This window comes from Corvus hawaiiensis, chromosome 3, assembly GCF_020740725.1.
Source record: "Corvus hawaiiensis isolate bCorHaw1 chromosome 3, bCorHaw1.pri.cur, whole genome shotgun sequence".
NCBI classification, from domain to species: domain Eukaryota; kingdom Metazoa; phylum Chordata; class Aves; order Passeriformes; family Corvidae; genus Corvus; species Corvus hawaiiensis.
In genome coordinates this window covers 16,476,451-16,501,142 of record NC_063215.1, presented here as the reverse complement: position 1 = coordinate 16,501,142, position 24,692 = coordinate 16,476,451, and the positions used below count along the sequence as shown (strand labels likewise).

Genomic DNA, 24,692 nt, shown 5'->3' with positions numbered 1-24,692 from the left:
AAAATCATTTCCATTGGTTAATATTAAAGGTGCTCTTTCCAATGCAAGGAAAAATATTTTGGCCAAGAAAAGTATGGAACAATTAAGTGGAGCAGCTGCTGAGTGGGTTGAGGATCATTTGCCCTGAGCAGGGAAACCTCCTGCATCTGAGACAGAGTCTACCGAGTACTTGTATAACCCATACCTGGATCTGAGTCTTTGCTGTCGCGCATAACCAGTATTTAAATCTGTGCAAAGACTGTGAAACGTAGTCACTCTGAGCAGATTTTTACAGGCACTTCACAGCCCCACAGAGCAGGACAGTGGAAAGCCAGCACTACAGACATTACATGCAATAAAACTTATATTTATAGTATATTTTTCCATGCTCCTCCTAATCCACTTTTTTTTCCTTCATCCTGGATACAGGAATGGTTTATTTACTTTTCATAACCCCTATTCTGTCTGAAAAAGGTACATCACTCTTTAAAATTGATAAAAAACTAAGTCACACTGAAGTGCTTTTGTGAAACTTACCCAAGTTCTTCAGTACAATTGACATGTTTCCTTTTAACATAGATATGGCAGAGAAGACTCCCTGGAGACTCCGCAGTTATTTTCAGTAGCAACTAGAGCCCATCCCAAACATAACTTCCAATCTGTCATCCCTCCTTGAATACTGAAAAGAGCATCTTCCTCTTAAAATGTACTGAAACCAAATCTGTATAACAAAACCACTTCCAACACTCCAATACTACCTGAAATATTTTCTTAGATATGTATCCCAATGCCACAATTTATCCCATGTAAATCAAGCCAGAAGGATTGTGCACTGCCTTTTTTCAAAACCTACCAGCATGGGAAGTTCCACTGGGAGATACACATTTCTGCCAGGGGCAGCATAGAGCATATTGGAATTTAAAAGAACCACTAATGAGGCGAGGATGCGCACAGAGGAAAACAGATTTAATGCACGCTAGAAATTTTGGGGAGTCCCCTCCAAAAAGTTAATTTTTAATATAAAGTGCAAACTCAGTAGTAGTTATATGTAACACCAAAAGTAAAAACAGAAAGAATTTACACCTTTTTTTTGACCAGTGACTCATATTTTTACAGGCAAGTAATTAAGAGAATCCCCCACCCTTGGTCTTTTAAACTATTGATATAGATATAGGATCTCTCCATTTTTCACAAAGCTATGGTTATTATGGAAGAAATAGCTTTGATTTTATGACAGTAACTGTCTGTACATATTCTCATGAAAGTCTTAAACTTCAACAAAAAAGTTTGGAGACTGTTTTCATGGTGTTCTTATTACTTCTTCTAGGGCTGCAAGATTACTCTAAAGAAAACAATTAAGATGCATTGTTTGATTGCAATCACTCATTCAAGCAAATGCATCATTTACAGAACATGTTCACATTTCTCATGCTCCAAGTTTATGTAACAGTGTGCTCTCTCTTTCCAAAAATTTGCATGCAAGGTCTGAAAACTTTTTCTCCTACTAGGAACAAAATCCTATCCACATACATATTAGAACCTTTTTAATGTCTTTTCAAAAGGAGATGGGTCTTGGGATAAAACACAATACATGAAAGGCCTGAAGACTGCATACAATTATCTTGTGAAACACGAGACATGCTGGTCTGACAGCACAGCCAGCCTTTAAGCATTACTATACATCTGCAATCCAACCTGTCTTCAGTCCCGAAGCACAGCTGTAGTCCCAGGGGGGCACTCCCCGAGCCCATAGCACCAGGCTGGTTACTGGCTCTGACATCCCTGGCACCAGCCCTTGCACAGTTCCTCCTGTCTCAGCCCCTCATCTGAGTGCATTGTGTCCCAGTGCCAGTGCCAGGGGCTGGGCAGCCACAGTACCCAGCACAGAGGCACCTGGAATGGAAAAGGGGACCGGAAGCTTAACTTACCCTGACAGACGACAGAGACATTTAAAACCAGCGATACCATGCGTGTGCACCTACAGAATTCATGGCAAAGGAAGAGAAGTGCCGTGCTATCCTGCTATCTCTGCTCAAAAGAGCACTTCTACCAACTTTGTGTGGATCGTATCAGTCAAAAAGTAACAAAGACATAGTAATTTGTTGTCTTAAGATATTTCTCAGTTCCATGGCACATGCATTCAAAAGATAACAGCTTTGGTTTCTTATTACTATGAATGCACTAAGCACAGCATCAAAAGTATTCCTGAAACCATTTTGTTTATCTTCTGGCATTGAATTTGATATGACTAGAAACAATTCAAAATTTGTTAAAATAATTTTTAAGCCAAATATTATCATCATCGAAGCTCATGCAAGTGCTCATGTCCATGCACTGGAAAAATAGGAATATCATATTATATTTGCCATGATTATTGATAGTAAAACATTTTAGGACAAGCTGTAAGAACAATTGAGTGGTAAGGAATGGTTGTACTATTAAATTTCATCTTTGGCCCAGTGTACTTAAGACAGCAAGTACACAATCTCTTTCTGCTTTTTAAAATATTATTTATATGGACTTAGCTGTCCTCTGTTAAATAATGTCATATAGCCACTGACCCAAAAAAGCAATTGATCAGTTGAATAACATAGGAAGGTTTATCATCTGTATGCAACATCTCAGACTTTTTGAAGTTTGAGTACCTAAAGTGCCATTCTGAAAAATGTGTCTCCAAAGGAAATTAATTGGGATTATTTTAGCTGCCTCATTCTAGGATTGCAGCCTAATACCAAATTTTGCCTGATCTCTTCCTATTGCTCAGTGAGGTCAGACAGGAGGTGCAAGGGGACAGGTAATGCATTCAGTATTGACTTCTTGAGCTACAGTTTACCATCAGTTTTATTTCAATGGGATTAGTGACCAAACAGAAGACACAACTTGGTGTGTGACCAGCTCAGGAGACAGTTCATCCTCTGTCAACTAAACATAAAGTAGAATATTAAGAACAAATTTTGCAAGGACCAGCTGACACAGGCTTTGTTGCAAACTGCTGTGAGGTGTACATCCCCAGTGTTCACACTACCAGCCATTTACTAGTGTCCATCCTACCTCCTGGAATCTTCACACTTCCTCCTAGAAGAGGCAGCCTCAATACCACCATTCCTCCTGCACACTCAAAAGCTACACCACCAAGAATCAAAATAGCTCTCTGGCCTATTCTGTGCTGAAGGAACTGATAGTTTCTTAAATGGGGCACACAACCAGCTGCTAACACCAAAAGCAACATTCTCAAAACCAAGACCGGGTAACAGATTTTGTTCAATGCCTATATGTCTTTGAATAACAAGATGTCAGCAGCCCTGATCAAGCAGCCACAGAATCAGTCATAGAATGGTTGGCATTAGAAGGGACCTCTGGGAGGTCATCTGACCCAGCCACCTTGCTTTAGAAGGGCTACATGAAGCAAGTTGCCAGGACCATGTCAAGATGGCTTTTGAATACCTCCAAGGATGGAGGCCTCATAGCCTTCCTGGACAACCTGTGAGTGACCACACACTCACCATGTAAAAGTGTTTCCTGATGTTCTGATAGCACCTTCTGTGCTCCAATTTGTGCCTGTTTGAGCCCATGGCCTGCTAGAAAGATGGCAGAGAAAAACTACCTGGAGTACTAGGCAGAGTTGGAAGACAGGAAGGCTTTGCTAAATGAGAAGACTTTAAACATATCTATGCACAATTATAGGCTTCATACACATAAGGACCAGTTTTTCACTCCTTTAGTGGTCCTGTTATGAGGTCTGTGATACAGATTCTGTGACAAGCTCCACTTGCACCCTTCATGCTCTTGTGTCTCTATCAGAAGATCAGCCTTGATGCCTTATCAGGCCTTCTAGACACAGAGACTGGACAGGAGTAAAGGAATAAAATAGGTATTTATTTGAAAGGCCTTCAAAGGTACCCCCTGGGGAGCCACAGGCTATTGCCAAAGATGGACCCCAAGATGGACAACAGGTCACGAGTTCTTCACACTTTTATAGGTTTGGTTCATTTGCATATCAGGGTTAATTCTCCAATTAAAGCTTCAGTTCAATGATGTAATTTCCCCTCCGCTTGCCCCCCTTAGAGGCTCTTTGGATTATACTTTTTGGGCCTAGGAAGGTCTGGGTGACCTTGGAGTGCAGGCCCAGAGAGGCTTTGTTATGTCTACCTAGCACAAGTGAGCAGAAATTAGCAAGCTACAAGAAACCTCAGAGTTACACTCTAAGCAGTACAGAATCAGAAAAATATAAAAGTTAAAACCTAGGCATCAGCCTCACTCTGCAGCGATGGACACACAAAATAAATTACAGTGAGACTTCTGGAAACTGTCATCTGGAAAAGGCCAAGAAGTCTGATTTTCTTCATTGCAGAAGCTTTGGGCAGGAGCTGGAATCCTTGTTATGTGCTGTGGGGTTTTTTTCTGGTGAAATATTAGTTTAATGTTTTTGAAAAGCTTTTGCCTTTTTTGTGGGCATATCATCAAAGTGTATTAGTTTAATACTTGCTATCGTTCACTTACTGGAGAAAAATCATTAAACACATGTCACTTCAAAACTGCGTGACATAATATGAAATTGAAATGACCTTTATTTTGGCACAGTACTGCACTGAGTTAGAGTATTATGAAGTCCCAAGTGTTGCCTGTTTACAAATGCCAGACAGGCTACTACTATGGCTCTAATGTGCTCAGAGATTGAGCAGCCTATGAGCAACTGTACCTAACTGAAAATAGTGAATTAGATGTGGGGGAAGATTCACAGCTTACCAGAAGGAAAAGCCACTACTTCAAGACAATGGTTTTATTTATGTTGGAAGTTTGACCAAATAGAATTGGAAATTTTGACCAAGTACTCACTTTTGTTAGATGCTGTTTCGGTGTTTGGCCTCCTATCATGCAATCCATAAACTTGCATCTTGGGTCTAGGATACTTCTTCCCTTCCATATGGCTCTCGCACCAAGTCTGTAAGAGTGACAGCTGAATGTGTCACAGTCATGCTTAACTTCAAGCACAAAGGTGTCTAATTCTAAGTCTTAAAAATGCACATGACCGCATCATAAAAAGCCACAGGCTGCAACACAGATCTTCAAAGCACTGCTGGGGAGTGCACAGATGTGTACATCACCCCTCTGCACCCACTGCGCCATTCTCAGGACTCAGGATAGTCAAACAAGAGTCAGATTACCACTCATTTCCTGAGGTTGTTCAACAGCTTTGGACAGCATCTGATGGATGCTGTGGATCACTAATATTCTGTCCCCTGGACCTTTTAACACACATTCAGCCATCCCCCTCTCACATCAGGGGACTTCTCCTGAAGAGGTACAGGTCTCCAAGACAAAGACATGACTGATTCTTATATCTGTTCCAACAAGGAACTCCATGACTATAGCAGTTGCAGCATTTCGCTGTGTCCAACTGAGGTCCTTCTCCAGAGGCCTTACAACACAAAAGGCATTTTGTAATAGCTCCCTTTGAAATCAAATTAGCGATGTTTCAAGGCGTGACCCGTAAAGGGCTGCTGTCCAGAGTGGACATGTGTTTGACAGATACATCTTCTACCTAGCGGGCCTCTTCAAGAGTACAGATGGAATCAAGATGTGTGAACAGAGCTCCAAAAGGGGAGCCATGGGATATCAGGATATACAGCAAAGCACTCTGCCTCAAGAGATAAAAAGGAAACAATATCAGATACAGTGTGAAATAGCTCACTCCAGCTGGTAGGACAGATTCTGACAGCATTATATAGGTAAGATTACTGCAGAGAAAAATGCTATTCCATATGTGCCAAAGCTAGCAAAATATAGCCTGAATTAAACTATATAACCTTGTGCCAACTCCTTATAAAAGTCACAGAAAGTCACAATCTCCTACTTCCATTTGTCCATATACTGCAAAATGCTAAAAGTTATTGTGGGCTGTAGCTCAATATACGCAAGTACACAATTTGATGGGCTGGAGACTAGGGTATCTAGAAAGCAGTTTATTTTTAGCTGTCTAGCCACAAAATTAATGGAAAAGTTAGAAAAGAACATGAGCTTTCAAGTTTGCCACAATATATTTACTTATCTGACAGAAAACTAATCACCCCCTTCTCCTGCAGGGTCAATTTCTCTGGAGCAGGAACGAAGATGAGAACTCCCTTCCATAGGATATGAAAATGGGAAAGCATTCAGTGGCTGGCCTTTGCAAACATCCAAAGGTCCCATTTGACTGTAATTTAAAGTATGGCAGTCCAAGCCTCAGCTCCATAATTCATTTTCACATGAATTAACAGACAAAAAATCATGCTAGTATATCAAAAACACCTATAGCAGCCAAATTAAAAGAAACACCTGCTGTCAGGAATTCCATAAGCTACTCCTTGTTGCCAGGGTCTTTTTTCTGAAAAGAGGACACAACAGAGATTAACTATGTGCATTTTGCAAGATGAACCAGAGTCCAGGGCAAGGCCCTAAAAAGATATAGGCTGTGCATTATTCACTATGTGTCAGGACCAGCCATTTCTGAAAAGAAACCAGACATTTTAGGCTAGGTCTAGAAGCCAAGGTCAAAATACTAGAGTGAAAAATGCTTGTGGATGACAACAGCACACTTCACTGATGGTAGAACTTACATCAGACTCCCAATGAGCCATTTCTTCAATGATCTTCAAGTTCTGCCTCTGCTAACAGGAATGGCAACCGTCTCAGGAAATGGAACCAGTTTCTACCTTCTCACAAAAAGGATAGTGGAGCATGCCATACTGTACATAGTTCAGATATAAGGTTATAACCAAGATTTGGTCCAAGTTCTTGTATATCTATCTTTTCAGCTGCATTTGATTTTAAAAATCGCTGACTAACACTCATAATTTTGATATTATTTTTCCAGGAAATTACTTTAGAGACCAGGAAACTGTCACAGTGACCACAGACCTACACACAAGTGCCATCCTGATAAACTCACCATCCCTGTGAGACACACACAATATGAGATCCAAACCCTGATATGAAATGCCAACCCAAAAAAGGTGGGAATTCAGCTCACTCTCCACGTTCAAGCAGATCTCCTTCCTTGGACTGCAAAGACGGTCAGTTGTCAGACAGACTTTGATCGTTCCCTCAGGGCAGGAGTGAGAAAATCAAACTTCTACCACTAGAATTTGATGAATCCCAGTGTGGCCACAGCTCTTTCTCTTGGATTATAAACCTAGTTAAAGTTTTGATAAAGGAGTTAGTAGCTGAATGGTAACAGGATCATTCTCATCAGTGCATCTGTATCAGCAGCAGAGCAACGTCTTCCTATTGTTTCTGAAGGAGTAACTACTCATGTTCTCCATGTGGACTATAAATAAACTTGGCCCTGGAAACTATGCTGTTGGAGTAGTCGATTAAGAGAAAGTATAAAAAAAATAATGTATTAAAACACAGACTAAAGCCCAAAGGCAATGATCAGTCTGCTCCATCACCCAGGTTAGTGAACATGAGCCAACACCTACACTTTGAGTTCCCCCCTAGAGTGGTACCTTTTCCTTTTCAGTCCTTCATGACATATTTACAGCTCTGTCTCTCAGCAGCCCCTACTGAGACTCCAGGGATCCACACTGGCCCGTCATTAATGTTATTTTTCTTGTGCTACTACTGTTACAAGCCAATAGAAGATATTCAGGAAGGAATTAAGAGTCTGTGTTAATGTGATTTCTGTCATCCCCATATATCTTGTATTAGGTTGAGCATACTCTTTCTCCCTTTCCCCATTTCAACAGGGCTTCCCAATGTATATGCTAGAGAAGTAAGTTTGCATTAGCTGTAGCTGCACTAGACAACTGAACAAGTCTGGGACGTTTCTTTGGGATTACAGCTACTGTCTGCAAACATTTCCCATTCATACTATTTAACCTTCTTAACCTCCAAAACAAGATGGTCAAGTACCTATTCAGAATAGGTGCTGGGTTGGAGCTCATCCCTGAATGGTGCCTGTAAATTATTTGAGAGAAATCTAGTTGTTCCAGGTCTAAAGCCTGCCAGGGACTCTTCTAACACTCAGTTGTAGACAATGTGGTGCTTGGGGATGCTTCCTCACAGTTTTCTTTAATAGATATTGCTGTAGATAACAGGAAAAGAAACTCAAAATCATACAGAATCCAGTGACCGGTGTTCTGGTTTTACAGTTGTTTTCTTTTGTTTTCATTTAAATTCCTCATCAAAACTGCCCTCTACCCACTAATATCATATTCTACTCATTTAAAAAACTATTCAATGCTCCTATGAACACCTTCATAAGCTGTCAATATATTATCAAACTTAAAGCATTATATTAGACCCTGGAAATACTATGGGTACATAAAACACACCCAGTAATGATACAACCCTTTCAGACCAGAAGGTGTCTATCTTTCAGACCTCCATAGAGAGATATTGAGTCTCTCTTAAGGGGCTACCCGATCTGTACCATTCAGCAGATCCGAAACAAACTGAATCACATTACAGAGCAAGAATTTACAGGTCTCTACTCTAGGACAGAGCTCCCCATCTCTTGTATGAATGTGACAGCTCCCACGCTAAGGTCACTGGTTTCTGGGTTATTCAAGAATTCAGTGTTGATGTAGAGTCGATGTGTTCCCACTCAGTTATGCAGCTAGGACACATCACCCTTCAGTTTCACTGTACATTCTCAAACACATAGGCAGACACAAGGACAGTAGTTTTAAATCCTTACAGAATGGAAAAGATCTTCCCTGCTCAGAGACAAAAATTCCTATCTCTCCCTGGCATCATTACTTGGTAGCAATAACCCCAAGGTGCTGAGACCACATTTAGCTTTATGGAATAAAACATAACAAGCTGTCAAAATGTGCATAAATAAATTAGAGTCATTATTCCAGCTTAAGGTTCTGGGGACAAAAACAATCCTCTTGAAGTTCGCTGTGACGTTATCTGCAGCAGGAGCCAAGCATTAAAATTACGTCCTGTATACAGAGAGCTGTAAATGCATTCTGTCTTAGAGCCTGGCACTGCAGCACAGAAATCAACAGGCCTGCCTTGGAATACAAAATACAGCAGTTCAGGGCCAATTCCCTGCCCCTGAGCACAAGTTTTATGGCACAGCCTGTGTCCATATGGCTAAACTCTATCCTTCTGCTCACTCCCCAAAGAGGAGTTCTCATCCGTATCTGCCTGCTTGGAATAGTCCCTGGCTCACGCTGCTGCCCTGACCCATCTCAAGGCCCAACTGCAGAGAGCACTGGCTGGCACAGGCAGAACTATGCCCCGGAGTGTGCTAACACCCAAACTCCACAGGTCACCAACACTACTGCTCCTGGCCCTGCTAGTGTACTGACACAGCCACAGTCTGGGACTTCTGCTAGGATATTACCCTAAATGTTTACCCTTTTCTGACTTCCAATAATATAACAAGAAATGCAGAAAGTGAGATTCTAAAAAGACATGAGGAATGAAGACATAAACACATTTTGTGTATGGGGATATAAAAGAACTGTACCAGGTGAGACCACACATCCATCATGCCTCCATCACTAAGCAATTACACGAACTTAGGAAACAGTGTGATATCAGGGTAAGCACACAGTGATACCTCCTCAGTACAGTCTCCTGCAGCACTTTGTGACTCAGAGACTTCCTAAACAAAAAGTGGTACCCTGGTATTTAAAAGCCTTATGAGGATTCTTCTCAAAGAAAACGAACTCTGGATTTAAAAGCTATATAATTAAAAATCCAGTGAAAACAGGCTTCAGCAATTTGAATTATAAACAAGGAGCAAACCCATTCATCCAGAAAACACATTTTATATCAAAAGAACATCAAAACAAGGATGAACCAAGAGTAGTGTCATTACAAGAAAGCATCAAGCTGAAAGCTACAATCTCTAAGAGCAAAATGGCACTGACATTATCACAGAAGGCTTTTGCTTGGGCTCAGTGCACATAAAACACAACAGAATCAAATTTTGTAGTCTATTCAAGGCAGAACCTGCTGTGGGAGAAATCAAAACAAATGGCTAGTAAATCTGGCAAAATGCAGGATCCCTCCTATTTTGCAACCAACAATTTTTACAGCAAATGTTTTTTCCTGACTTTTTTGGTATACCCCTTTAAGGTTTTGAAAAACCACCATAGCAACTGCGTCCTTAGGTTCTGATGGGTATTTTTGAGCTGCTTGCTAAATCCGTATTAGGAGCTGAGGCAGCCATGGCAATATGAAGAATTGTTCCATTCCTGAGTGGGAAATTCCATGAGATAAAACATTCTTGCATTTTGTCCAGCAGAAATACTGTATTTCCACTGAAAATGCCATACTAATAAGCTCACTAGTGATGTTTTTCTAGAAATTAGTAAGACAGAAAAACTTCTGACTTCTCTGTCTCCCCTTCTCTCTCTTCAATGTGGGATCAAGTTGGTCAAACCAAAAATCTAAATGCACTTTTCCCCCTAATAATAAAGAAATTGATATTTCCTTACTTTTGCCTTGATGTATCAAAAACATACCAAGGCAAAATCATCCTGCTTTCCAAAACTTTTGGTTGACCATGTAAAGGAAAGACTCCCTAGAAATTCACCTAGCACAGAAAGGTTCTTGCTTGCTCTGTGCTTACTCACAGCTCGGTCACAACAAGGCAGATGCAAGCTTGAACATCCATGATATGACTCCTCTGAGATTTCTCCTCACCTCCATGTACATTGTAAACATGAGGTTTACAACATTTTTATTTGGGAAATCATGGAAAGTTACAGAAATTAATTTGGAGCAGGTGACAGAACAATTCTGACTAGGACAGAAGTCAGGAAGAATACAAAGTCTTCTGCCAAGCTTGCGAAGGAGGGAAAAGGTACTACAACACCGAATTTGTGCCTCTATAGATCACTATCTGATGTACGTTAGAGGAATGCTGGTTATGTCGTGTGATTATCTTCTGCCAAAAATTTCCTCATCTGCAAAATGGTTGATGCCTTAGGTTTTAACTTTTATATTTTTTAAATTCTGTACTGCTTAGTGTGTAACTCTGAAGTTTCGTGTAGCCTGTTAATTTCTGCTCTCTCATGCTAGGTAGACATAACAAAGCCTCTCTGGGCCTGCTCTTCAAGGACACCCAGACCGTCCTAGGCCCAAAAAGTATAATCCAAAGAGCCTCTAAGGGGAGCAAGCAGAGGGGAAACTACATCATTAAAGTGAAGCTTTAATTGGAGAATTAACCCTGATATGCAAATGAACCAAACCTATAAAAGTGTGAAGAACTCGTGACCTGTTGTCCATCTTGGGGTCCATCTTGGCAAAAGCCTGTGGCTCCCCAGGGGGTACCTTAGAAGGCCCTTCAAATAAATACCTACTTTTATTCCTTTACTCCTGTCCAGTCTCTGTTTCTAGGAGGCCTCTTAAGGCATCATGGTGACAGCAGTATTGTCAGCCTCACAGGGATCCTGTAAGGGCAATGACATGCTTCCAGTGATCTTACACTGGGCAAATATTAGATGGAGGACAGAAGAGCCACCACCCTACAGCCTCCACAAATGCCAGAGAAGCATATGCAGAGCAGATCTATTCATGTGTGATCATTTTACCTAAACCAGCATTGGCCTGGATTCCTCAGATCATTAATGGCCTTCAGAACACAACTACTACACCAATGCAAGATAAAAATGCAGTGCTTACAATTATATGTGTAAGATCAAATTAATAGAGAAACAGAATAAATGGATCTAACACTATCAGATCAGAATATATTTGAGTTGCAAAGGATGTAAGAAAAAAAAAAAGGGGGAGAAAACCCCAAAACTGTGCAAAATGATCCTTCAGGCTAACCAGCAACTCTAGTAAGCCAGACATACAGCAAGGGCTTAGGGACCAGCTTGGTAGGGAAGGGAAGCATTCTCATGATGTGTACGCTGTAATGACAGCGGCAGGTGACACAAGCCCCTCAAAAATATTGCATTGTAAATGCAGCAACATCCTCTCAGAAGGAACAGCTTCATATGAAAGTGTCCCAGAGTCTCTCACACCCCATCAGTGGTCTCTGTGTCTCAGAATATATATGGAAAAAACAGAGGCATCACTGCAATATATCCCTGGAAACAGGTCAATACACAGGAGAGGCAGCTTTACACAGAGACACTGTGAGGTTCCCCATTTCTTTTCCTCTCAGTCTATGTTGCAGCAGGACAAAGGGCAGACATAACAAATATGGGAATCACCAAAAAATCCTAGGAAGTATTTTCCTGAAAATACTGTGTGTACAAGACTATATCCTACTCCTTTCCCCTCTGGTGGTTACAGTCATGCCTTTCATGGGCATGCCTTATTACTAAAGACAGGCAATTAAATATGGGAATGGACGTCACGTAAATGGTCTGCGTTCTTGTGAAGCCATTTCACCATTCTTCCATAAACCAGAAAATATTTAGCAAGAGGTGTCCAAACTGGGCACAGGTGCAAGAATGCAATTGAAAGGTGAATATCGTGTGCTGGAAGCAGATCTAGACAGAAGGATTCAGCAAGAAAAATATTTCCTTAGTTCTCAAGACATAGAATTTTCTTCTTCTGGCCTGAAAATACTTGTTACTTTAATTCTGAAACTTTGAGTTTTCTATTCATACTTCCAACAACAAACTGTCAGCTGCTGTTCCAAAATTTACAGTGTTTCACCAAAAAAACTACTGACCGCAGCAAAATACTCTTCTGCTGGCTCACATAGACAAAAGCACTTGAGCCATTGGAAAACACAGCAAAGAATAAAACATTCAGCCATTAAAACTCACTTATCCCTTTAGTTTATCTCTAACAGCCTTTCAGAGCTTCAGTTCAGTGACTGAAAACCCCCCAAATCTGGAAAATGGTCAGTCTGCACAGAAAGCACTTTCCAACAGCTTTGATGTCTCCTGGTGAGACTCTACATTGCTCCAGAAGCCCCGGGGATATACACTGTAGCAATATAAGGGCTGAAATTTGTCCTTATAATTTCGTACCACTAAAATCCTGAGTAATCCTCATTTTGAAGACTTAAATGAGACTTAAGAAGTACATAGCCTCATACCAAGTCTTCTTTGTGTTGGCACAAATTTCACCCAGGCAAGACAATATTTGCTCAGGTGCAGTACCTTGGGTGAGAGTTAATCCCTTTCATTTCTGACACAATACTTATTATGTACAATAACTAATAAAAGCCACTCTTGAGATCGACAACCTACACACTTTCAATTTCCTCTCATGTACTGTAGCCTTTCATAAGCTCCTTTGATCCTGTATAGGTGTCAATCTTTGCATGCATATAGGTCACAAGAAAGTTCATCTCATGTTAATAGCCCAGTCACCTTCAGATACATAGATTTTAAGCCATTTCCATTTCCAAATTTCAATTTATCATCTTGTTTTAGTTATTGCATTATTCTCAAAGATGCAAAGCAACAGAGACTGTGACTTTGCTTGATGTATCAAAGAGGAAAAAGTCATGTCAAATATCAAAGCTTCCTTCTTTCCCAGCCATTTGGAGACACATGTGCACACTGTGCTCTTCCCTCTCAAGGGAAAGGTGGGCCACCTGAGGCAGGGTTTATGGGGCTACTGACCCAGGAGCAGCATTGCTGAGACAGTGATTGGTCTTAAATCACACCAAATACACAATTGAATCATGTGGGCTCAGGATGCCTCACGAAATCCAAGCTGAGGACTCTGATTTTGAGGAAAGGCAGAGGGCTACCTGATGCAGGCACTCCTAGAAGACCACTAATGAACATGGAGCATGACTGTACCCTCATCTTCCTCCAGTCCCAGAGGCTGAGGATAGCCCTTCACAAGTGTACAGGCTGGATCCTTCTGCAACCTGAAACCCCTGCCCGAAGTAAAACATCCTCCATAGTTTTTTTGGGTTTTTTCCACAAGCCACCAGCACTGAAAGTTCTGCCTTCTTTGGTGTTTCAAACAGGACCAGAAGCTACCAGTGACAGAGTGCAAGACAAGAGGGACTGGACTTAATCTTTTCTGAGAAGGTAAACCTTACAGAAATGTTTGTTTTCACTCTGCTGTTCAACATTCCAGCTAGTGGGAAGCTTCATGAACTTGTTCCAATGGCTTGTTTCTCCTGCTCCCTCCCATGGCAAATTGAAATCAATATTTTTGGATTCTTGTCATTCCCTTGAAAACTCTCTCTCCCTCCCTTTCCGAGGTCACACAAACTTTGCTTTGGACTCCAAACTATTAATTTTTCACATTACTCATTTTAGGTGTCTGAAAAGCTTCTTACTCATCAGCCCATAGAAGGAAGTGATCTTTTTTTTTTCCTTTTTAAGACAAATAAGAGATACAGATCTCAGCAACAGAAATTAAGTCTCTTCCAAGCCATTGCAACAAGGTGTCTCCAAGCCTGACTTGAAGTCTCCCATCCTTGACACACGCTGGCTTCGCTTCATGATCAGAACCCTTTGCTTCCTTGGGCACAGCAAAAAAAAAAATCTGTGTCAGTTGAGCAAATCAGGAGTGCTTTTCTAACCAGGCAAAGTAACTGTAGGGAATGGTACTGAAGTTGAATTCACTTCCCACAGGTCACTGTGTCAAACGTTACTGACTTTTGGTAGCCATGAGCTTAAGTTAGGCTTACACTCTAACTAGAGCTTAGCAGCTGCATAGCCCAGTATCAGCTTCAGGAGCTCAGCAAGGACTCCTGTCAGCTCTGCCTGGAAAAAGAGATGAGCATGTAATAGGAAGTGGCCTGTGAAGCAAGAAGCAGCCTTCCTCATTTACCAAAAGTTCCCTTTTCTGCTCAGCTCCTCTTCCAGACTCATTTGGATTAGCAGAGGAATATACCAGTGCAGTCCTACCTGTCAGCAGGGAAGAATGTTTGTGCATCTGATTCCTCTATCTCTCTACCAGAGCTTTGCTCTTGGATCTCCTGTGGCTCCTGATAACCTCCTACGTTACTGCAGCTATTTGTTTAACATAAACCCATAAAATTCTTGAGGTTGCCACATCACCCTTTTCTCCTGTCCACACCCAGGATCTCCTCATCTTCTTACATAGAGTAAACAATTCCCCACAGGGTCCACATTTGTTGTGATAACTCACCAGCCCATTAAAACTTTAACTCTGACGCACGCAATGCAGCAAGCTTGTGCAGTGCTGTCAGGTAAGACTTTGCTGATGCACTCAGACTTACCAATAAAATAATATTTGTGTTCTCAAAACCATCTACTGAAGTTTCCCAGAATGCCATAGCAAGAGCTACAAAGTATTTTTAAGGGAAAAAAAAAAAAAGAGATTGAGAAAATATTTTTCACCATAGAGACTTCAGCAAGTTAAAGATTATGTAGACAAGGCAGAAAGCATTTTGCAAAGGTATAAAGACAGTTTTGTTCTGCTCATTTATACAGTTCCTTTGGTTGAGTACAAATTGGATGCAAGTAGTACCATAATCAAGTATTTCTAGTTTGGTCCTTGAGTGGGCAGAATACAACTGAAATCCAGATGATCCACATTTTTTTCATCAGGTAAGCCAGGATGACATACAGGGGAAAAACAAAGCAGTTTGCAAATGTCCCTATCTAGACTTCAGGTCTGAAAAATCTGCTGAGCTGCTTGTGCTTGTTTGGAAAAAGTCTTAAGCCTAGATCAGCAAGAAGGTCTTTCCTTGCTGCATTGCTTCATGCCTGCCTGGGACAAGGTCCTGTGCAATTATTTCTGTACTCAGGATGTCTGAGGTGTGAATCTTAAGTGCCCTCCTCTGCAGACTCTTGAGAATATACTCTGACAGACTGTACTATGCACAGTCTCTTCATTCAGTTGTCTTTTAAGATGAGGTTCCCTTTTCAATAAACACATAGGTGTAAATTTACAGACAGGCATAGCATACACAGCCAAAAGAGAGAGAATGAAAGTATTAGTCAATCAGTATTAACAACCTTTGTTTTAATACTGCAAATATTTGAAAGCATTTCTTTGTACATACCTTTCTGGAAGTCCACAGCCTATTTCCCAATCGAAGACAACATGTCACCCATGCAACAGCAATAAAGTTGTCACACCACCTTCAGCTGTAACTTGCAATCTGTCCATATCCGATACTTCACTGAAAAAGAAAAGGTGCAGGCCCTAAATCTGGATAAATTGACTGGCAAAGGGCTGTGTACCAAAAGTTCAACTCACTTTTTTCTTGGCAAAAGCATTTAAATCCTCTAATGGGGATTTATGTCATTTTGTCTGGGTGCGTTTCCCACAGAGGCTTCAGAAATTAATCATGCTTCCTCCACAATCATGGAAACATCCCCAAGTTAGCATGAAATTACCTTTCAATTTTTTTTACCTCATTTTTTCCACCTCTCTTCTCCAAAATACCTGTACTGGCTGAAAATATCACATGCTTTATTTTACACCTATGGAGAATTGTGTCTGTGATCATCAACAATATTCTGCAAATGATTAGAACTGTAACATCTTCAACATTTCTTAAATTGTTTTACAGACTTGACTGTTGTTTGATCAGACTCACAGACACGTGTAAATTCAAAATCTTTAGAGATATTTCCTTATTTTGCAATTTCAAAGAGCTCCAGACTTGTAATTAATTTTAGAGGCAAATGACCAGCAATAAACTACTCCCTTATTTAATATTTTTTGCTATATTTCATGTTTCATTAGATGATGCAAAACACCTTGACAAACAGGAACTGAAAAATAAAATATTGAAGCAGGAACCTCTTTTTGTAAAGATGTCAGTTTAATGCATGCAAAATGAAAGATATTTTATAAAACCTATTAATAAAAATATTCCCAAGCTAAAACAAAGTTAACTGCAGCTAACTCTGGTCTACTTTAAACAATACTGGTTTCATAACTAATTATCTCACAATTACTAATATTTTTCCTTGATGAACTCTGTGCTGCCTCATCCTAATGAAAGTGCTGCAAGATAATACAGCAGTTACATGACAATGCAAATAGGACCCATTCAATTTGCACAAAAAAAGGTTGCAAGGAGCAATTAGCACTTCATTAATATGATATAAAATGCTAATTTGCTATATATCCCAAGTGACTCAAAACTCCTTTCCATCCATATGTGCAAATAATAGTTAATATGATGCAGTGTGTGTGAACCAGGTTCATGGTGCATTAGCTGGAATCCCTGTGTCAGTTTTCAGTACAATAGCTATTAGTTAATATGAACAGTAGTTCACACTTAACCTATGACAGCAGTGTTAAATGATAAAAGGATCTGTTGGCAGCAATATCTCATATTTCCACCCCTGTAAAGTTCTCCCTTCCTTGCTATCCAGGATGAAGTATTGGAAACTGACTTCTAATCTAATTTATAAAGCAGATTGATATGAAGTGCTGGTAGCGCTCAGCTTGGCTGCTCAGCATTTTGAGAAGCAAGATCATTCCTGGTGAATTGCACAGCTCAGGCATTCAAGCACTCACTGGCAGCTTCTAATGATCAAAGTATTTGACTTAAATAATTGATTTATTTATACCAGTAAAGAAGCTCCAGGGGGTTGCGAATATTATGAGATATAATCACACCACTAGGGAATTAGAGACATTCAGATGTGCCTTGTGCTTGCTAATGCCCTACGGGTGTGATTAGGATATCACACATCAAAGGAATTTGCTCTAAACTTTTTCATATAATAAATTAATAAAAATAATTTATTTAAATAATACCATTGATTTAACGGGACAGATCTGATGCAAGATGCAGTATGCAGAGAACTACAATGAAGTGTGTTGATCTAGGACACTACAGAAACCCTGACCATCTTCAGTTAACACTCAGGCACCAGCAGGATCCTCTAGCTAGAGGGTCCTTTACGAGGTATTAGCATCACCTCAAAGCTTACTGTCTGCAGTAAGCATTCCCAGAGATTTCAGTCAGTCTGCATTGTCTGGGATGGAGTAAAATGGTGCTCTTTAACAAATCCTCTCAAGAAGGAAAATGCTGTTTAACAGTGACACGCAAGGCGGTACAGCATTCTGGCACAGGCAGGCAAAGCAAGGGCTGCAATACTTCATGGAGAACCCAGGCTCTTCTGGCCAGATTGTGTATTGAGATATTTTAACATCTGCCTTAATGACTTATGTGGCTTGACCATTGCAAACTACAAGGATTTTACAGTCTTTAATGTACTCCTTACACCAGCATAAAAAAAAACATTAGGCAAATGTTCTTATTTCAGTTATAAGAAATTGAGTCACCCAAAGAAAAAATAACCTGCTCAAGGGCACACTGACAGTCTGGGCAGACCAGGAGATTAAATCTGTACTGACTTTTTGCAATATGCTTCAGAAAATTTCAGAAATACAACAGTTTTTCCACAAGGATATTACAGCAACAGGCAATTAACATCATGTTATCTTTAACCTCGTGTGCTGTAAGGGAAGTATTTAGATGTTCCACTTTCAGAAGTACAATCCTTGTCTTTATCCCAGGACCCACAGGGAAGCATTTATGGCAGTGACAGGAAAAACAAAGGCATCTTTTTAGAGAAGAGTTGGGAAAAAACCCTGTAGATCCCTTAAGAGCTGTAGAAAGGCATGAAGACAGAAAGCAAAATTTGGGGGTAATTTGCGCCTCAGACAAACTAGTACTCCAGGTGCAAAACACGATTGCTGTCCTTGGATTGCAGAAACAATGAGCAAGTAAGACTCTTTGAACCCATGCCTTAACTTCCCTGGGGTCAGGCCTAGTCTGTTTTATATTGCTTTAGTGCCCTCCTAAGATGTTGCAAAAGAACTCCAGAACTGCAATGCTGTTTAAACAAGCCATGAAAGTTCTAAGTGAAGAAACCAACAGCAATTATAAATTCCTGCAAAAGCAACAGCTCTATCACTAAAATTAGAAAGGGAGAGGCATCAAGAGATTTGTTCATGCCTATAGGAAAAGCCTGAGACTGTGTTTGACTTCTCCACATTAAACCTTCATTCCCATCCTTGCATATGTGTTCTGATCTAGGAACAACAAGCATTGTGTGTGCTGGCTGGGCCCATTATCAACTTATGCCACAGAATGACATAGCCCTGGGCACATCACAAATCAGATGTCCATCAAGTGCTTTTATTGCAAGGATCATATCTGAAATCAACTTCAAATGCACACAAAATTCACTCTCTCTCTCTTAGAGAGTTCAAAAGAAACTCTCCTGTTTTGGAATTTCAGGATCTGAACTGAGCCCAGAGTCATGCAGTACACTGACTGTGCTACATGTAGCATGCTGTATTGAAAATAAATGTATACATTTTTTTAATGTTTATACCCTTTTTCCTTTCTTTACCTCATTTTTCCAACATGCACATAATAAATACAGCCTGTCCTACAGATACAGTTTCACTAAAGTGCACAAGAGGACTTTTTTATTTCCCAGCACTAAGGATCCAGCACTGTGCACTGCTTGGGCTGTGGCAGAGTTCAGCAAGGGTGCAGACCCCACATTTAGGTAGGGCTTAATCTGCCCATATGGTCTTGTATCATGGTGCATACTTGCTTTGTACTGCTTATGTTTCTCATCTGTCTGGGTTCTCCCATGCCAATTTACCCTTGTAGAACTGAGTTGAATACAATTACCATGAGGAATCACGAAAACTCAGAAAGTCTTCCTATATAGGCCCACCTTTAAAAAAGTACAAAAAGTCTGTAAATCCCTAACATATCATCGTTACAGACAGAGTCATGTCACCAACTTTGACCTCAATTTCAAATTCTTAGTTTTTTGTGTGACTGCCAACTACAGCTTCAACAGCTACCTGATCTGAGGGAGTCCAGTGCTGACTGGGAAATCTCAGATGCGATCCCAGTTTAGATTATAACCCTGTTTAATACTTCTGATCCTAGTGATATCCCAAAATGCATCCCACAGCACTGCTGCCTGTTAGTTAAAACTGAAAATACCAACAGTCTACCCTTGAAGCAGACTGTCAAGTTTACAAGCAGCTAGTGGAGATCAAGGATTATTAACAACATCGGCTCTCAGAACTGAGGTTTTTTTTAAACAGTGTCTGTTTTGTTATCTATATCAGCCATGACCTGTGTGTTTTCTCAAGGATAACAACAGCTACACCACCTTGAGCAAACCAACTACTTAGGAGACCAGAGAAGTGAATCACCGAGATAGAGCTCACAGCAGAAAGCAGCCCCTGAGGCTCTCAGCAGTGAAAATACCTGATCGTGACTGGAGACAAAACTTAAATGCCAAGGAACAAAATAGTATTAAAAGCTGAAGCTTATCGATATATTAGAATTTTCCATGTTCGTTTATAACTGAAAATATTATTTATATCTATACAGGACTAAAAATCCTCTCTCTTTGTGTACAAAAATGCTCTTTGCTTTAGCTCCAGTGATGGGTGTGCCGCATTTCTCAATACCAAACCTCAGTAGAACTATACCCAACACGGAGGGGCCCAGCGTCTACAATTAACATAACGAGAGCAGGCCGACCAGCAAACCACGACTGAAGTCAGAGGCAGGAAGGTAACTGCATGCCAGTACAGCTGTATGAACCACAGGATAAAAGGAATTCAACAGGAGCCTTCATGAGCAGGACCTGACCTTGAAGGCTTAGCTCTAGTGAATCAAGAATGGTGTTAACTAACACACGGCTCTTTGCACAAGCTGAGTCTCCAACTTGTCTCCATCCTCATCCTCCATTGCAGGAATTCAGTCTGAAGGTAACAGAGACCTGAATCATTCTGCCAAATCACGTCCAAATGGAAGACACAAAGTAAAAAAATAGTCAGGAATGAAACACATTGGGGCATAAGAAACCAAGAATAGACTCAGCAATGGCAACGGGCTTTGTGACTTAAAAGCAGGGGGTAGTTCTCTAAGGAACAGCTGCAGAAAGCCACTCTTCCTTAGCCTCTCTCACTGCATGAATTCAGTTAGAAGACTGTCCTTCATCCCAGTGGTTGTGTCCCAGGCATTGTGAAATATTAGTGCTGTCAGCATTTGCAGCTGTAGGAAGTCAGATATAAGCCCTAGTGCCACAGTATGCTGCTGGCAATGGAGCCTGGCAGCCCTACCACCAGCTAGGGCCTTCAGCACACAAAAAAAAACCCAATTAAATAAACCACAGACTTGGTGATCAACAAAAGACCTGCCTTCTCATTCTGTCTGGAAAGGAAATTCCCTCCTTTTGAGCTGGCTGTTAAAGTGCTACTCTTCTCTGAAAAACACCTGATGTGACATGACATCCACCCAAACCAGCAAAGCTCCTCAGCAAAAGTTTCCATTCTGGGACTTAAAGCAGATGACTGAATCCACACTAGCTCCCCTGCAATAGAGAGAAGATCAGCAGCTCTGAAGATGAGCAATATGACAGATGTAAGGGCAAACATGAGGCATCGCTGCTCAGAATTCTCTCTCTGGGTACTGACTTCCTGCTCTGGACAGCCCCTATTCACTGAAGGAGTAACCCTACCTTGCATGGCTGCCTTCTCTGTATTCCTCCTCCCCATTTTGGGGCCAGTGAGGCCTTCATTCTGAGTAGAGGTTTGCAAACTGAATAAACAAAATATTATTCATTGCGAGGCCAAATTCAGTCCTTGGTGTATGTTTGTAATGACACAGCCAAAACTATCCAGGGAGGAACCCAATGACATGTTTTCATATGAGGGAGAAAGAGCATTACTTTTCTTTTCAGGCCTTTATGTTGCTCCTGATAAAATCAGTAGGAAATTTGTCTTTGGTTTCAAAGAGAGCAGAAAGCTGCACTATAAATTTAAAACTGAGTTTTCAAGGTGTTGGGGGTTTTTTTAACTCCTGCCTTTTTCAATAAACTTGCAAAATGGGACAAGCTTCTTTGCCACCAATAAAAAACAAAAACAAACATAGAACTCATTACTCCTTCACAGGCATTGTATCACAGAAGCACAGTTTCTTAAAGGGCATCACCCTTTCAATGGAGAACTGCAATGCTTTCTAGTAAAATGCCTAAATCTAACTCCTCATTACTTCAAGTTCCCCACCCCATGGCCAGCCTGACAGCCTTGGAGCCTGTGAAAGGACGAATGTAATGAGTATATATTAATGTTATATACTTTCCACAGTTCTTGTTCTGGTGTGACCAGATTTATGTATGGAGTAGCTTGAAAGTAATTCATCACGATTATACACAGCATGGACTTCAACATTTCTGCAGGTAGCACGGTCTCCAAACTCTCTTAGCCACGTCTGTATAAAGGAACTGAGAAGTGGCAGCACAATGTTCATTTGTTTGGTGGCAAGATTCAATTAAAACAACACAACAGGGTCTAAAAAAATACTAATATGTGAAAAAATGTGAAAGTGAGTTAAGAAAAACCTTCAAATATTCCCTTGTTCATGACAAGTTGTGTGGGCTGACAGCTTGTCCCAAGGGAGTGAGAGGTCTTAGAAAAAGCCCTGCTACCAAAGGACTGGCTGTTAAGGCAAATCCCCACCAGTCGGAGCCCTGAGGAGAGTGAAGCCCAGCTATTGATGGCCAAACACAGAGAAGACATTGTGAAGGAAATATGGGGGATGAGAATGGCAGTGGAGGAAACAAAATAGGGACTGCCTCCACACAGGGGAATAACAAACCTGTGAAAATAAGAAAGTGCTTTTTCACTAGACAGATTTTTAAGGAAGAAAGACATGTCCCATGGCTTTTGAAATACTGCCTGGGCCATCAGTGAACTGCATGCTACCACAGCTTGAGGCATGGGGGGAGACAAGGCAGGTTATTAAAAGTAAGCCAGAAATACAAGGAGAGTTCTTTTCAAGTAAGAATCAACTCAATTGCTGCTATCTTCAGAGGGGGCAAAATAAATAATAAGGTGACCTCAAGTATTGCTGACTTCCTATTTTCTTCCCAAGTTCTGCAACAGCCAGTGTTGTTCCCAGAGCACCGGCGTCCTCAGGCCTTGTCACCAGAGCTCTCATTTCTCAGAGGATTGCAGTTCAATGAAATCATGTTTTAAAGCTTTGTTTTTCCACACACAGGATATAGCCATGAATGTAATGCAAACTGTCAGAAATAGTCATTTTAGACATCTCAGTTGGGAGTGGGTGAGAGAGAGGCAGAGGAGGCATGTAAGGAAGTTAGAGTCTCTGAAACTGAGAGTAACTTCACAAAATGAGGGTTGTTGAAGGGAAGCAGAGCTCTCTTGTTGGTTTACACTGCCCAGACCCATAACTGGATTATAATTGAAAATAATAATAATAAGCAGAGAGTGATTTAAAAGAACTTACAGGTAATTTTACATATTTGTAGTTCTCATATGTCGCTACACCTCTCTTTGCAGTTACTCCTACAGCTGTCTCATGGCATACTGTACAGGAGTCCTGAAAGCCAAAATGCTATGCCCCAGGACACAGTCAGAGCAGCTAAAGCACCACAAAATCCCTCCTCCCAAGCCCCAGGTCTCACCAAAAGTCCCTAAGATATCTATACAGGCAATGCTGGTAAGTGATATGACTATAATGACTAAAGACAAAAGAAAACATTGAAGAACAATTCAACACTAAAAAAAGACACATACTTTCCTTATTAAGTACTCTAATGTTGTATCTCTAAGTGCCTTGTTCAGCTCCTAAATTCTAATACATGCGCAGTGAGAGAACAAATCACGAGAGGCCTGCACATGAAAGAATATGTCCCATCTGTGAGATTGGATTTACTTCTCCAAAACTTTACTCCCCATGAACCTTCTTACATGAAATAAATGCACTAAGGGAGAGGAATCTCTTTGCAACGTCCATTCTTCACAATGAACTGCCTAACACAGAGGTTTTTCCCACAAAGTAAGCAGAGTATTCAGCTGTGGAAGTATAATTAAAAGACATCTGTGCAGTTCTTGGAGTCCTCAAAGAGAAGATGTGGCCAGCAAGACCCAGGACAGCCCATTAGCATCCTGGTTCTCTCATGACACGAACTTTCTTGCATAGTCCATTGGAGTTGCCACTAAGAGCAGTATTTCATTTGTTTAAATTTGCATTAAGAACAGAAATACTTTGTTTCTTAGTAGGCAAAATCCTCCCAGCAATTACTTTACTAGATGATCATCTCTGCTTTCATTTTAAAAAATAAAAGGAGCTGTCTCTGGTGTGTGTCAAGAGCTTCAGGGACTACATGGAGCTGGCAACACTCAATCTACCAAAGAGGTTCAAGGCAGCTCACAGGCCTTAGACAATGCCAGCAGGGCACTCACAGGGAAGTGACAACAGAACAGCCACATGGCCCTGCAATATCTCAGACAGCCCTGCCCTTAGCCTCTGGTGGTGTCCAAAGAGTCTGTGAGAAGGGATACAGTCTCAACAAGCATTATTCCTTACTTTTCCCATATTCTACAGCTCTGCTCTGGGCCTGGTCATGTTGAAGTTCATCTCTCTGTTCACAATTAAACAGAATAAAATATTAGGTTTAGCATCAATAATGGCTAAGACCCTCACCTCCAAATCTCCCACCAAGCTGCACAGCCCTGAACATGATGACATCCCTCTCACTCACACAACAGGCCTTTGTCTTGAGACATGAGACAAAGCCAGGAACGGGATGTACCATGTGTTGCTTTAACATATTCAAAGTTTCTTTCAGAAGGTCACCTCCTGTGTTGGCAGTTCTGTGCTCAGGAACTTAACAGCAACAAAAAACACACAGCTTAGCTGAAGTGATGCTGGATGGGCCCTTCCATTGTGAAAACTACAAATTTGCAATACAGTGGTGCTTAGGAGCTGCATCCACAGGCCCCACAGCACTGTGGGCACCCTGTGAACTGTAATAAATGTGACAGAACAG

At 40.9% G+C, this 24,692-nt stretch overlaps 1 long non-coding RNA gene across 1 annotated transcript in view; it reads right to left on the bottom strand.

The window, feature by feature from the left end:
* The window catches only part of LOC125322616, a 235,961-nt gene that overhangs the window by 187,678 nt on the left and 23,591 nt on the right, over positions 1-24,692 (bottom strand). Inside the window, exon 5 of the long non-coding RNA XR_007202114.1 lies at positions 15,890-16,009. This is a non-coding gene — a long non-coding RNA (uncharacterized LOC125322616). The remainder of the gene's footprint in view (positions 1-15,889; positions 16,010-24,692) is intronic.